This window comes from Lontra canadensis, unplaced genomic scaffold, assembly GCF_010015895.1.
Source record: "Lontra canadensis isolate GAN:19392208 unplaced genomic scaffold, GSC_riverotter_1.0 scaffold65, whole genome shotgun sequence".
Lineage (NCBI taxonomy): Eukaryota > Metazoa > Chordata > Mammalia > Carnivora > Mustelidae > Lontra > Lontra canadensis.
Window position 1 is genome coordinate 10,156,388 of NW_022631059.1, and position 15,042 is coordinate 10,171,429.

Genomic DNA, 15,042 nt, shown 5'->3' on the forward strand with positions numbered 1-15,042 from the left:
TAGTTACACATGAATTCCCCACCCCCTTCCCCCCTGCATTTCTCCAGGCATGGTTCTGCTGGTTCTCAGAGGGCCCGCCTCTGAATCAGAATCGCGGGCTGTGCTTGTTTAAAATGCAGCTTCCCAGGCCTGGGCATACTCAGTGAGGATCTGTAGGAGAGGAGCCAAGAGAGAACCTGCACAGAACAAGCTCCCAGAGGAGGATCTTTTGCCTTTAGCACAGGCCCACCACGTGGCCAGCCCTCAGTGACAAGAAACAGGACCGCAGGAAGCAGAGACAGAGGAACCTTGAGGCCATGTCCACGTCTACACCTCCTTTGCAGTGCCCCGCAGCCTGTTGGGAGCTCACTCAGAATAGGTAAAAGCTGAAATTGCCAGAAGTATCTATCACAGCTGGAAACTGTTGTTTTCACCTCAGAGCTGATCAGAGATGAAGGTTTGCCTCTCTGTTATAGCTTTCGGTGTCTAGAACCCAGCCTATTGTCCTCAACTATTGTAGTGAGCTAATGGCGGGGAGGAGTAAAAGACAGGCCCATGTCCTCATCCCTGGAACCTGAGACTGTTACCTTATATGGTAAGAGAAGGGATATTACCTTATATGGCAAAAGATGGGATTACTTTAAGGTTATTGAGAGGAAAAGTTTATCTTGGATTATCTGGGCAGGCCCTAAATCCAATAACAAAATCACTCTTACAAATTCACTTATAAGAATGAGGCAGAGGCACTGTTCTCGCCAGATGGGAGAGGAAAAGGTGATGGAGACAAAAATTAGAATAATGCAGTGGCAAGCCAAGGAACTGCAAAGACTGCCAGGAGCCAGCATAGCTGGAGGAGGCAAAGAACAGATTCTCCCCTAGAACCTCCAGAGGGAGCATGGCCTGCAGACCCTGATTTCAGACTCTAGCCTTCAGAATGATGAGAGAACACATTTCTGTTGTTTAAAGCCACCTGGTTTGTGGTCGATTGTTACAGCAGCAACCCTCCTCCCCCGCCCCCCAAAAACTAATACAACCATGAAAATTACTATAAATTCTGAGAATAGAATTTGCCCCACCCCAGGGCCTTTGCACATACTGAACCTTATACTGTCGTTCTCTGTCCTAGCTCATGGCATGCCCCGCTCCTTCTCATAATTCCTGTTCCTGCTCAAACGTCACCTCCCTTCATCCCAAGGAAAGTCAGAAGACTTCCCTGACCCCAGGCCCCCAGTAGAAGGAGCTACCAATCACCCTCTAGCCCTTATCATGTTTTAGGCTTTTTTTCCTTACCATAATATAAAATGATCTGCCACTTGGTTTACTTATTGTCTCCATGCTAGTGGGAACCTGGTCTAGCTTGTTCAGGGCTATATTCCCAATGCCAGGGGGCTAAATAAGTATGTGTTCAATAAAAGGAATTAATATTATTTTATACTAAAACTTAAATAAATGCAAACTCTACATGATAACACTTAACACTCCAAAGAATTTTTTAGCTACAAAAGGTCTCTTGGCCACATCCTACCCCACTGTCACTTTCTTGTGTCCTGAGTTCACTTAGATGGTGAGGTAAGGACTGGAACTCTACCCCTGTCCTACTAGGTATGGCTTCATGGGCTTATCACCTCCCTCTCTGAGCATCAGTAAGCTCCTTGGTAGAGGGAGGGCTTTGACTTACTATTGGCAATGGATCCTATTTATGGAGCAGTTTCTACAGCCCAGCCCTGCTAAACCAGTTACATATACACTCTCACTTTGTCCTCCTGATAGCCCTGTGCTGTAGGCACTACTATTGTCCCCATTAGAGGGATGAGAAAACTGAGGCAGAAGACATTTTCATCACTTGCCCAGGGTTGCAAAGCCAGTAACTCCTGAGTTACCAGGATGCTGCACTGCTCCAGATGCCCCCGGCTCTCAAGCCTGTAATTCCGTTTGAACAGTTGGTAGAGAGTTACTTACAGCACTAACAAATGCGTATTTGTTACATATGCTGCTATGACAGCACGCATGCTGGTCTTTAATCAGAGTAGACCTCTGGGGAAATTGTTTTCTTGTTTCCCTTGCTCTTGAAAATGTTTAATGAGAGCCAGCATGCCCAAAGGCTGAACCGTTGTGCCCCTAAATCAAAGGGTGGATGCAAGCTGTATTGCCCACTACACTATGTAAACATACATGGGGGAGAATGTTCTAGTCATGATGGCCTTACATCCTTTATTCTCTGACTCTTGTTTCTCTTGCCACAGCAGGCAGATATACAGTTCTACTGGCAGGGGAAGCATAAAGGCTACTTGAATTATTTACTATTAAAAGGCACTGAGCTGTCAGCTTTCTCTCTGAATTATTTAGCTCTGTCATATTTGGCTATGTATGTGCAATATTGACATGTTATATCCTCATTACCTCTGCTGTAAGTGACTCGCTTCTAAGTCATGCTGCAAACTCCCTTGTCTCTCTGGCATCAGCTACTTTGTCCATCCGAAGTCAGGAACAGCTAACGGTGTCTGCCAGGGCCCCAGAAGGTTCAGAATCAGGTCTGTCAGGAAACACAAAGGGATTTATACTTCCCAGGAAAGGGGAGGTGACTGGGTCACCTCTTGCAGAGAAAAAAGACAGAGCCACCCAAATGATCAGATTTGAGCTGTCTGGTTTTGGGGAGCCTATGTATGAAGTCTTTCCCTCAAAACAGAAGACACCAATCCTGCTTATCCAGAAATGGCTACAATTACTGGTAGATAAGATGCACATGTAAGACAACCCCGGGGGGTGGGGTGGGGGAGCAAAAGAGGATTCAGCCAAGGTCTACCACTTAAACCCGGTGATCTCTGACCCTTTTACCTCTTGGAATTTTAGATTCTACATCTGTGAAGGGGGAGCAATATGTCTCTTTCACAGCCTCATGTTCAAGATGAGAGGAGTCTAGTCGTGCAGAATATCTGGTACTTGTTCTCCATCTACCCCAGCTTAGGCTGACACAGGCTGGGCACCAATAAGTGTAGGGGGTACACAAAATGAATAAATGAAAAAGAAAGGTAGCTAGTATCTGGTTGGATGGAAGGACAGAGGAAAGCCCGCAGTGGTTGAGCCTTGGAGAAAATGGTATCAGAGGCACTGGAAACAACTTTCTTTATTCCCTCCTTTGTACGGGTGCTGAGCCCTCTGCAAGGTGCATGGGATGCAGAAATGAATTTAATGAGTCTTTAGTGAGCACCTATTAGGTTCCAGGCACTGTTTTAAGCTATGGGAAGATAGCGATAAATAAAAACCAGACCAAAATACCTATACACTCTGGTATGAAGAAGACAGAGTCACGGGCCTCAGGGAGCTTTGGAAGATAGACAAGTAAACAATTCATAGAATAGCCTGTTAGAGTGCTGAGAGGGCTCAGGGCGGGGCGGGGTGGTGGGTGGAACAATGGAGCAGAAAAGGAAACTTGCTTGGGGCTGCAGGGAGAGTGAGAGAAATGCCATAAGGAAGATTGCATCTAAGCTCAAGTTCAAGGCTACGAAACTGTAAATGGTCAGCAAAGAGACACTGAGGGAGGAGGTGCTGGGGTTTGGTAAAGGATAGGATACTTGGTCGAGGTACAAAAGGGGAATTTCAAAGATGGATCCTTACACAGCCGTAATAGATGAATTTCTATGTTAACTTTGGGAGGTAATAAAAATTTTAATTAAACATCTGCTGGGTTACAAAAAGAGAGCCATCATGAAAAAATAATCTATGTAATTTCCTCTTGCAAATGGAGAGTTTCGAAGATGGTCTTGGAAAATAAATGGGGGAAAGCAGCCTAATAAAACGTAAGATGTGTCTCGGACAGGCTAGAGAGGCGCAGCATGGGGAGTTAGAATATCCTTTTCCCTTCCCTTCTCTCTCCATCCCTCTCTTGAAGGTGTATCAATTTACTTAGATGCCTGTGAGCAGAACTTGAAGTCAGCCTATTAATGGAATTCAGACAAATGTCTGCATTTCTGGTGGGCCAGAGGGGTAAGGATTGAAAGGAGCTTAAATGGGAGGGGTAGACACAGGACCTTGAATGAGCAGGGACCCCTCTGAATGCAAATGATGGAAATTCAACTCGAACTTGCAATATTCAAGAATGGATGGATCCAGGTGCTTGTGACATAATCAGGAATGTGTCTCTGGCCATCTCTGATCTCTGTTATCCTCTGTGTTGGCTTCTTTCCTGGAAGGAATCCCCCATGTCCTTTCAAAATGGCCTCAGCTGTCCCAGGTGTACATCCTACCCACTGGGCAACCACAGCAGAGAAATCATCTATTTCCTGATAATTCCTGCAAAAGTCCTGGGATTGGCTCTCATTGGTCTGGCTTGGTCACATGCCAATCCCTAAATCAATCTCTGTGGTTAATGGGGATAAACCATCCCACTGGTCAAGCCAGGCCACATGGACACTCTTGACATCAAAGAAGATCTGGACTGAGCCCTTCTTGAACAACAGAGACTCAGAATGGAGAACAGGTGGTTCCCCAAAGTAAAAGCAAGGGTCAGTTACCAAAATAAAGAGGAAGAGATTCTGGGCAGACTAGAACCACTGTCATCCAGATAGGTTCCTGAGAGTTTATCTCAAAGACAGAATCTAACTCAGTAACGGAGCCTGGAACTCGAAGGGAAGGAGTGATTCTATGTACAGTGGGAAGGCTAGACCTTGGGTTCACCTTAGATGATTTTGACCACATGTACTCACCCTGAGGAGGAACAGGCTATGGGTATAAGGTAAGTCATCTCTAAGCACAGTGCCATGTTGGGGCACCGCCAGCTTACTGGGGTGACCATCACTAGCACATGCCCCAAAGGCAGGAGCCCTCTCTTCCTTAACTGCTGGGTTGACCAGTTACCATGCGTACAGAAGTCTGGTGGCCAGAGTGACACAGGACCTGCTCCCTAGTATGGGTAGGACCAGCAGGGCTCAGAGCCAAGCAATATCCCAGATGAGGCACCAGAACTGGCTCTGGAAGCCACAGGCATTGGGACAGAAATAGACATTAGGTGGCAGGAAACTGACATTCAGATCCTGGCTGCTTTTGAGCTAGTGACATTTAACAACTCACCTAAGTCTCTCCAAACTGTTTTTTATTTTGTTTTGTTTTGTTTTCTAAGAAGGCTCCACACCCAGCATGGAGCCCAACACAGGACTTGAACTCACAACCCTGGGATCAAAACCTGAGCTGAGATCAAGAGTCAGACGCTTACCGGATGGAGCCACCCAGGTGCCCCCCTCCGTGCTGTCCTATCACTGGTACAAAGGTGATGATAATATCCTGGCCATCTGGTAGGACACTGTGTGACAATGCACGTGGATGTGTTTGAAAACCGTGAAGCGCTTCACGGATGTAAATAATCGTAACAATATCCCGTGAAGAGGAGGCCGGCACATGTATTAAATACTTCTGAGGGAGGAGATGGTGTGTGTTGATATCACCACACTTTCTCAGCCAGAGCAATGCCATCTGCCAGCAAATATTGTGATGTGGGAAGAAAGAAACAATCTTTATCCAATTATCTTCCTTATAAAGATGTACCAAAGTACAATTAATTCTCTAACTATTCAGTAATATTCTCTTAATTAGCGGTAAAAATAGGCATTTCTTCCCACTGCCTCTGCTATAATATACTAAATGCTGCTTCCCCGTTCGTAATATGCTAATATACTGGTAATTAAAAGCTTCAAGTTTCCATTTAATGACTGCGTCTGTTTGTGGAGGATAGCAGCTTCCGCTACCCACTCTTCTGGAGTCCCTAGCCAGAATCTAGGAGAGAAAGGGCACAGAGGGACAACAACAGTCCTCCTCTGCTGAGGGTGGTGACCACTTCCAGACACATCTCCTCTGCACTCTGAGGGGGCAGAAGCTCGGGAGCTTTCCTCTCCTTTCTGAAAGCAGGAGCATTGTCCTGGCACAAGCATTTGCTCCTTTGGCCATAACACCTCACTCTGCCCTGATTTCCCACACCCAGCCTCCATGCTGGAGATATCGCTGAGCACAAGCCTCCCCAGCCTTGGCATTGCCGACGTTCTGGGCTAGATCGTTCTTTGCGGCGGGCGGCTGTCCGGTGTTTCAGAGGGTTCACCAGCGTCCCTGGCCTCTATCCACTAAAAACCAATAGCACCGCCCTCACCAGCTGTAACAACCAAGAGTCTCTCCAAATATTTCCAAATGTCTTCTGGGGGAAGCACAAAAATCAGCCCACGTTGAGGACCACTCACCTAGCATAAAAAGATTAAAAACAATTTAGGCAATCTATGAACTAAATCATGGCACATCCATCCACTGAAATTTACTCAGCAGGTAAAAATCAGCCAGCCCGATTTGAAAGGACACAGAATAGTCTTCATGCAAAAAAGTCAGGGTGCATAGAGTATGTATAGTAAGCTAATTTCTACATTCACGTTATATGCATCTTTGGTTGTATATGTATAGGGTGTCAGTAGAGGGGCACAGGAAATGAACAATGTTCACCTCCCGGGAAGGTAACTGACCAGCTGGACATACACGTGGGAGGGAGGCACATACATGTGCCCTGTTAATGTATTACTTATTTAAAAAGTAAATATAATTTAAAAAATAAACTCCCAGCACATTGTCTGACTGGGGACAGTCCCAATACATTCTATTCCCCCTCCCCCCTTCCCCTGTCATTTACTCTCAGAGCCTCAGACCGGATATTTCTTTATCGGTCACATTCTATCTACCTGAATGTTATCAACCTTTCTGTCTACCTGAATGTTATCAACCCTTCACATATCGAGAGCAGCTTCCAAGCCCAGCAGACCGACACCCCCTGGGCAAGGAAGGCCAGGTGGCCCTTCGGTTTTCAGAGATAGAAGTTGGGCTTTGAGGGTTGGCAATGTCAGATCCCTGATTCTGAGATGGTTCTCAGGTCCTCTGAGACCCTTTCCGAGACTGGGTTGCTGCAAAAGCTGAAATATGAAATCCAGACACACAAATGATAAACTGGAGGGGGAAGGGGATTCACTGCTTTATTAAAAACAAATATGAAATGGGACTCCTTCTATGAACTCTTAACAGAACAAAAACGTCGTTTGCCTGAAATTTTGATTTACTTCACCCTTTCTAGGAAAGGGTCTCATAGGAAAGACATTTAAGTCCTGGCTCACGTAACCGGTGTTAATTAGGAGATGTTAAGCAAAAGGCAAGGCTTCTTTACAAAATGACCTTGAAAAAAGGTTAAAGGAAGTGAGGCAAGGTTCCTTATTGCCGGACTTCTCAGAGCCCAGTGTGCCCAGCCCTGCTTGGAGGACACCCACCACCCTTAGGGAGCCAAACGAGGCTGCTTAGACTAGCCCAAAAACTGGGCAGTGGGGGCGGGGGGGGGGTAATTCAGCATTTATATCAAGAGACTCAGAGAAGTTGGTGCCTCTGGACTACTAATTCCTCTTCTGGGAATCTGTGATAATTATATAATAGAAAATGCTGGGGAGATATTTATGTAAAAAGATTAAATTATTCATCATTGGGGAAGAGACGGGAGGACAGAAACCGAAGCCCAGGAACGGGAGAATGGACAAGTCAATTACTATTCCAGCACGCGTCAAAAGTGAGGTTTGCGGGGACTTCGGGGTATGGCAATACTTCGTGAAAGGAAAAAAGCAGGGTACAAACTTGTACATTTTGCACATCTCTATTGTGTGAATAAAACACATAGAAAAATAACCGAAAGGAGATAGGCTACAACAAGGGGTGGGGATGACAAAGCCAAGGGCAAGGACTGTAACAATCCAAGGGAGTCCATGAGGGGCACAGAGTGGGGGAGGGGGGACTCGCTGTGCACTAGGACTTCCTACCTTAAGAGCCCACCTGAAAAGGGGAGATCGGAAGGAGAGAATCAGCAGATGTCATAGCGAAGGTCCTTTCCCGGATTTTGGATTAGAACTGGATGTTAGTTTCTCATGGCTGCTGTCACAAATGCCACCAACACCGCAGCTCAAAACAACACAGATTTATCATCTCATGGTTCGTGTAGGTCAGAAATCCAGGTGAGCTGGACTGGGTCCTCCCCTTAGGGTCTCAAAGTCCAAAATCAAAATGAGGGTAGGACTGCGTTCCTTCCCGAAAGCTCTGGGTAAGAATCCACTTCCAAGTTCATTCAGGCTGCCCGCTGAATTCAGTTCCTTGTGGTTGTAGGGCTGAGGTCCCCATTCGCTGCTGGCTGGCCCCCAGGACTGGTCCGTGCACCTGATACCCTTCTCATGGTTTCCACGTGGGCTCTCTGGCAAGGACAGCTCAAGCCCCCTCACACTGTCAGCTCTTCCTCAGCATCTCCGACTCCAGCTAGAGAAATTTCTCCGATTTTAAGGGGTCACGTGATTAGACTGGTTCCCACCTGCATAATCTAGGCTACTCTCCATATTTTAAGCCCTATAACCTTAACAACACCTGCAAAGTCCCTTTTGCCAAGTAGCATAACCCACTGACAGGTTCCAGGGATTAAGACGTGGATGCCTTTGCAGGGCCGTCCTGCCTAACACAGACCCAAGACCCTTTCCTCCTAATTTCAAAAGTTCCTGACCTCTCTTCTTGATCACCTGACTCCACACATCGGAATGGGCCTCTCAGTCTGCACCCAACCCCGACGAGTCCCAGCTGTCCCAACTCCAAACCTTTGCCTGGAGCTGGCACGCACCCACCCGTCCAGCCTGCTACGCTGGGATCCGTACAGAGGTGTTCCATTGTTTCCCCCACAAGGAAACAGTAGTCACAGAGAATTTCGATGGGTTTTAATGCAGCCAACACCAAGTGGGCTCCAACGACCCAAAGAAAACATTTATAGAGTGGCTGTGGAGCAAAAAAAAAAAAAAAAGTGCCTTTAACATTTTTTTCTGCCGTCCTCCTCTCCCTGCCAAATTTTCCCAGCGGGGCTGAGCCGGTTCCAGATGTAATCCTAGGACATAGCAGGGAGTCACCCCCGCGGGAAACTGATTCCTGGTGCCTCAGCTCAGTCCTGGGGAGTCAGACCCTCAGGGCATCCAGACCCTGGAATCTGGCTTTAATGCATCCGCCCTTCCCTCAGGTGATTCTCAAGTGCCTGTGCTTTAAGGCTAGAGGGTAACGGATGTGTGTAATGGTAATGGTAATGTGGGGGGCGGGGGGAGTCAGAAGGTGCCCTCCTCTGGGCTCTGAAGCTTCCACAGCCAAAGGGCAGGATTATGGTGAAAAGAAAGAGAGGCCAGTGCTACAAAGCAAGACAGAGGGGGTACAGGGGAGCAGGGAGCTATACTCAGGGCAAGAGGGAGGGGGAGAGGCCCTTCCTAGGGGCCTCACAGCAGGCAGAGAGGACGCCCCCAGTGAGAGCTGCAGGGAAAGGGAGCACAGCATCGTGCCGCAGAGCCCAGGTCCAGGGGCCAGCTGGACCCAGGGTTCACCAAGCTCACCAGTATCTGACCCTGGGAAATAGTGTGGGGATTGTTTCCTTATCTATAAAATGGGGATAATAATAGTCCTTTTTTTCTTAGAGCTCTTGGGTAGATTAAGGGAGTGTTTTATGTAAGGCTGTTTTAGTTTATAAATGTTTGTATCAGTTCAGAATGCTTTTGGCTGCAAGTAAGAGAAACCGTATGTCAAGCAACACAGAGGAGCCTGGGTGGCTCAGTTAAGCGATTCTTGATTTCAGCTTAGGTCATGATCTCAGGGTTGTGAGATCGAGCCCTGTGTTGGGCTCTGTGCCAGGTGTGGAGCCTGCTTAAGATTCTCTCGCTCTCCCTCTGCTCCCCATTGCCCTTAAAACAAAGCAAAACAAACAAAAAAAACATAAGTTGGTTTTTACCGGCAATGATTCAGCAACAACATCAAGGCAGAGCTCTTTGCGTGGCTCTCTGGTGAGGGGTTCTCAAACTCCAATGTGCACACAGGTCACCTGGAGATCCTACTAAAATGCAATTTTGACTCAGTAGATCTGAAGTGGAGTCTAAGATTCAGAGTTTGTAACCATCTGGCCCTCAGACCACACTGAATGACGAGACACTTAGCCTTTCTCTCCTGGCTGCAAAGTGGCTGTTCCAGCTCCAGCCATCACATTTGCATGACAAAGGACTATGCCAGCCATATCTGCTTCTTTTATCTAAGAAAAATGAAGTTTTCTCAAGAGCCACCAGCACAGACCTCCCCCTAAGTTTCACTGGTCTAGAAAGGGCCTCGCAGCCCTTCACAGTTTTCTAGGAAGCCGGAAAAAATGAGAAACAGGATTGTGAGGATGTGCTTAAAGCTTAAGCCTTAAAACAATCATGATTCCCCCAGAGCTGGGCATGTTGCCATACAGTAGGGGTTCCGGCTTATTTAACAAGCAAGGAAAGGTTGGCCATTGGGAAGCAAACAGCAACATTGTCGCAGCAATCCCACTGTCACGTAAACACTGCACTTCACACAAAGTGAACTCTGCCCAGGGAGCAGTTTTCTCATCAGACTAACCTGACTATGTGATGAGAGGACAAGATGCAGCTTCCATGCCACGCTCCTGTCATCTGTAAGCCACACAACCCCACATGGAATGGGGCTGGCAGTGGCTCGCCAGGGGCACAGGGTTCCTGTGTCAGACCAGAGCTGGTCTCGGGCTGTGCTGAGCATCCTGGTGGGGGATGGAGGTGACCACCTCCTACAGCTTCCAGAAAGTATTTACACTCCTCAATCCCTAGGTTTCTTGGGACTGAGCAGTTGGAGTTAAGTCCCAGGAGAAAAAGGCCTGGCTGCCTCCCCTTCTGTGTTGCTCACAGCTTTGTTGGTCGATCTTGTCCTTGACCCCAGCCTAAGACTCCTAAAGGCAACATGGGGCCTTTCCTCGAGGCTGCTGCCTTCTTTTGAGCTGTACAGAGGAGACAGACATGCAGCAGATGTACTTTGTGTGTGAACGTAGCTGAGAAGAGAAAGCACCTTCTTGCAAGGGGAGTCTGAGTTGATTCTCTTTTTCAGGGTGAAAGGGAGGACACCCGGAGAACCTGGAAGCTCTGGGAACTGAGCTTCAACTCCCAGCTACTTTTTTAGAAGATTCACAATAGTCCTAAGGAAAACCATCCGACCTTCCGGGGGACAGTGGCCTGGTTGATTCTGACCTCCCTGCAGATTGTCATTTTGGTTTTGTTTTGAACTGAGCTTCTGCCCCAAGAAATGTCATGTCCTGATTGTGATCACAAAGTCGATTTTACAGCGAGAGAGAAATGCAGAGGACCAGAAAGTGTTGGAGTCCTCTAACTGTGGAGGACTTTGTATTTAGGTCTGGTTAACGCTATAACCAGTGTCGGAGTTTTTGCAAATAAAGAACACCCTTCCCAATGCAGCCACAGAGCAAAGAGAAAACTCATCAAGATTTGGAGTCCCAAGTCCTAAGTTCAAATCCAGGTTATTTTCCACTTGGCAGTTCTGTGATGAAACTGAGCCAGTTCTGCCAACTTGGTCTATTTGGATATGGGTGAGGAGAAGAAAAATGTAATCATAATAGTGAACACAAGAGAGTGTCTCAGAGGAACTGTTCTAATTGCTTTACAAGTATGAACTCATTCTGCAGCAACCGTGAGGTCAGTATATAACATTATCACCCTCGTTTTTTCAGATGGGAAAATGGGGGCTCAGAGAGATTGAGTAACTTGCCCAAGGTCACACAGCTGAGGAGCAGCACAGCCGAGATTCGAACCCAGGCACTTTGGCCCTTCAGCCCAGGCTTATTTCTATTCCACACCACCGCACTTTGCAACCTTTAAAGTGCAAGGCCACGTGGGGTATGATTTTGATGTTCAAGTATTATTATCCCCATCTTGCACAGAAAGGTCTTATCCGGGGGCGCCTGGGTGGCTCAGTCAGTTAAGCATCTGCCTTCAGCTCAGGTCATGATCTCAGGGTGCTGGGCTGGAGCCCCACATCTTCAGGCCCCCTGCTCAGCAGGGAGTCTGCTTCTCCTTCTTGCTCTATCCCAGCTCATGCTCTCTCTTTCTCTCTCAAATAAATAAAATATTTAAGAAAAACAAAAAAGGTCTTATGCAAAGGTGCAGAGACCGCCCACCTGAGCCAATGGCTTCTAACCTCCCTCCCTTTCTACATCCCAAGTCCCCACAAAGGCCTCTATGACAAGCCATCTGTCCCCAGTTCTCAGGGTCTCCCCTGGAACTGAGCAGTCCCCACTAGCCAATGACCTTAACTCAAGGGCACAGGCACCCGTTCATCCCACTGGCAGGAAAACCACTTAAACATTTTGCTATTTTCATTTCTACCAAGCCATGGGGTGCTGCAAAGAATGATTTTTTCTTTTTTGTTTTTTTGCATTTAATAATACATAATTACCTACCCTCAATCATCCTGTTGGAATGTGTGTTTTTTACTCCAACACTGAGGCTTTTTTAAAAAATGGGGTGGGGAATGGGTGAGATTTATCTTCAATGTCCAGAAAGAACCTTCCGTGGTCCCTGGAGTTATGCTTGTGTTACTGATTGCTGTTCCTCCTGAAAGACTGTCATGAATAAAAAATATGAGGCAGGGAATGGGGTGGGGAGTAGGGAGCCCGGGACGGCTGCCTGCTCTGCCTCCTCTCTGAAGCCACTGGCCTGAGAAGTAGCCTCGGGTACCTTCATTAATGCATCCCCATGGGTGCGGGGCATTTGACGCCAAAACCCAACTGTTCCAGATGCTCTCCACCAACATGTTTTTTGCTATTCAGGTCTTCATTCTAAAATGATGAAAGTGTACATAATCCACAGGATGAGGGGAAAAGCACACAAAACAAATATTCCCCAGTGGGCTTAGCAGGGCAGAGCTGATGGGCGCTGGCCTGTGGAGCTGAATCTCAATTGAAGCAGGTTGTTTTTTTGTCAGGTTTTTTTTTTTTTTTTATAAGGGCCCCAATGGGAGATTTATGAAAAAGGAGAGAAGCCTGCCTACACAATGTAGGTCATAAAATAACAAGATTAATGATACAGAAATCTGTGTAGGAACTCTATGAGAAGCAACATAATAACGGTGAGGATTGAGGGAGAAAATGTGCACCCCACACTTGGCCCACACCTGACTGCGTGTTGACAGTTTCTGCTACCACCCCGCCCCCAGCTAGCTAATGGGGATGATTATCGTGTTGTGGTGGAATCCAGTGATCATGGCCCTCCTGAACATTTATTGGAGGACAATGTAGTGCCAAGAGGCAGGTACTGTGGTTGTCTCCATTCGGCCAATGAGGAAACTGGGGTGCGGACAGGTGCATTACTTGCCCAGGTCACTGCCTGAAAATGGCAGGTTCTAACCCAAGGGCCATGGACTTCAGAGGCCACATGTTCTGTACTGACCAGAACAGCAGGACTTGGGTGCCTGGGGGGCTCAGATGGTTAAGCGTCTGCCTTCAGCTCAGGTCATGATTCCAGGATCCTGGGATCGAGTCCCCCATCAGGCTCCATGCTCGGTGGGGAGCCTGCTTCTCCCTCTGCCTCTCTCTCTCTGTCCCTTATGAATAAATAAATAAAGTCTTAAGAAAAAAAAAAAGAAGAAGAAGAAGAAGAACAGCAGGACCTAATACGAAGCCCCAACAGATAGGCTGGAGTCAGACCGCCCTGGATACGCAGGCCAGATCGGCAGCTCTCAATCCCGCCATGGAATTACAGTATTTAAAACCCTGATAAAGGTTGGAGACAGTCTGTTTAAACTCCTTGATTTGAGTTTTCCTAAGTACAGACCTCAGAGCATAAGGCAATCTCCTGCCTCAGCTCACACAGAGAGACCTTTGGTGTCCCGCTCAGGATTGAATGGGTCCCCGTCATCATCTCCGGCTCACCTGTCAGGGCCGGGGGTCTCCTGGGAGAGGGGGGATCCCCAGCTCCAATGCAACCTCCTTCTCAGTAGTCCTGCAGCCTGGCTGCCCCTGGACCTAGCAAGGGTGCTGGAGTGCAGGAGGGTCAGCAGAACCCAGGACCTCCTGAGCATCTCAGCAACTGCTTAGGGCCCAAGGAATCTGCAGTTACCTGTTGTGCCCCTAGGACCCCGGGGCTCCTCTCCAGATGACACTCCCTGCACGTGGGTGAAACCCAAAAGACTCCGTTTCTGTTCTTGGTTTGAGCAAAACCATGTAGCCAAGCAGGAAACGTAAAACAAAGTTACATAGCTCAAAGAATTCATTTAAAAGTTGATCTTTTAATTAAAAAAAAAAAAAACAAAACACTTACTTTTTCCCTCCTCATTTCCTCACTGGCCAAAGGGACATCAAAGTAATAAGCACCTCACAGGGTCACTGGGAGCAAGAAATGAAGTAAAGACATATTCTTCTAAGAGCTTTATAAATATATCTTCATCCTCACAACACACCAAGAGTGAAGCTTAACTCTTTCCCATCTCCCCATTTTGCAGCTGTGGGAACTAAAGCACAGAGAGGTTCAGTCGCTTGCCTGAGGTCAAACAGCCAGCAGGCTGCAAGGTGGGATTTGAACCCAAGCAGTGTGGCTGCAGAACCCAGGCCTGTAACCGCTGTACCCACAACCTCTCAGAGCCACAAATGAAGGTTATGCTTTGGGAAACAGATACCAGAGATATCAGTCAGCAATGCCTACGTCCCAGCCGTCCCCACCACACTCAAAGCCTCCTCCTGCCACCCAGCTCCCCTATTCCTCTTTGTTTTCATCATTTCATTTGTTCCCTTGTTTTTTGAAAGGAAAAAAAAAATCAATCCTGAATGAAACCAAGTTTAGTTGCAAATGAAACTGAATTGTCCACAACCAAAGCATATAATTAGAGAATGTTAATCTCCACCCCCCACCCAGCCCCAAAATACACTAACATTTGCAAAAGAGAATTTGTCTTTACCTAAAACTATAATTAAGCGGCTGCTGACGGTTACCTTGGTGACATAAAAAAAAAAAAAGAAAAGAAAAGAAAAGAAAGAAAGAAAGAAATCCTCCACTACAGCTCCCCATACTGGATAATACAAACTAGACAGCCAAATAAGTCAACAGGTTGTCCTAGAAACTGTTTCCTTGACAACCCGGAAGATGGAGGGGACCTCGGAGTTGGGGAAATGTCAGAGCAACAATGCTACATCAAATAGGAAAAGACCCTTTAGGCGTGGCTGAG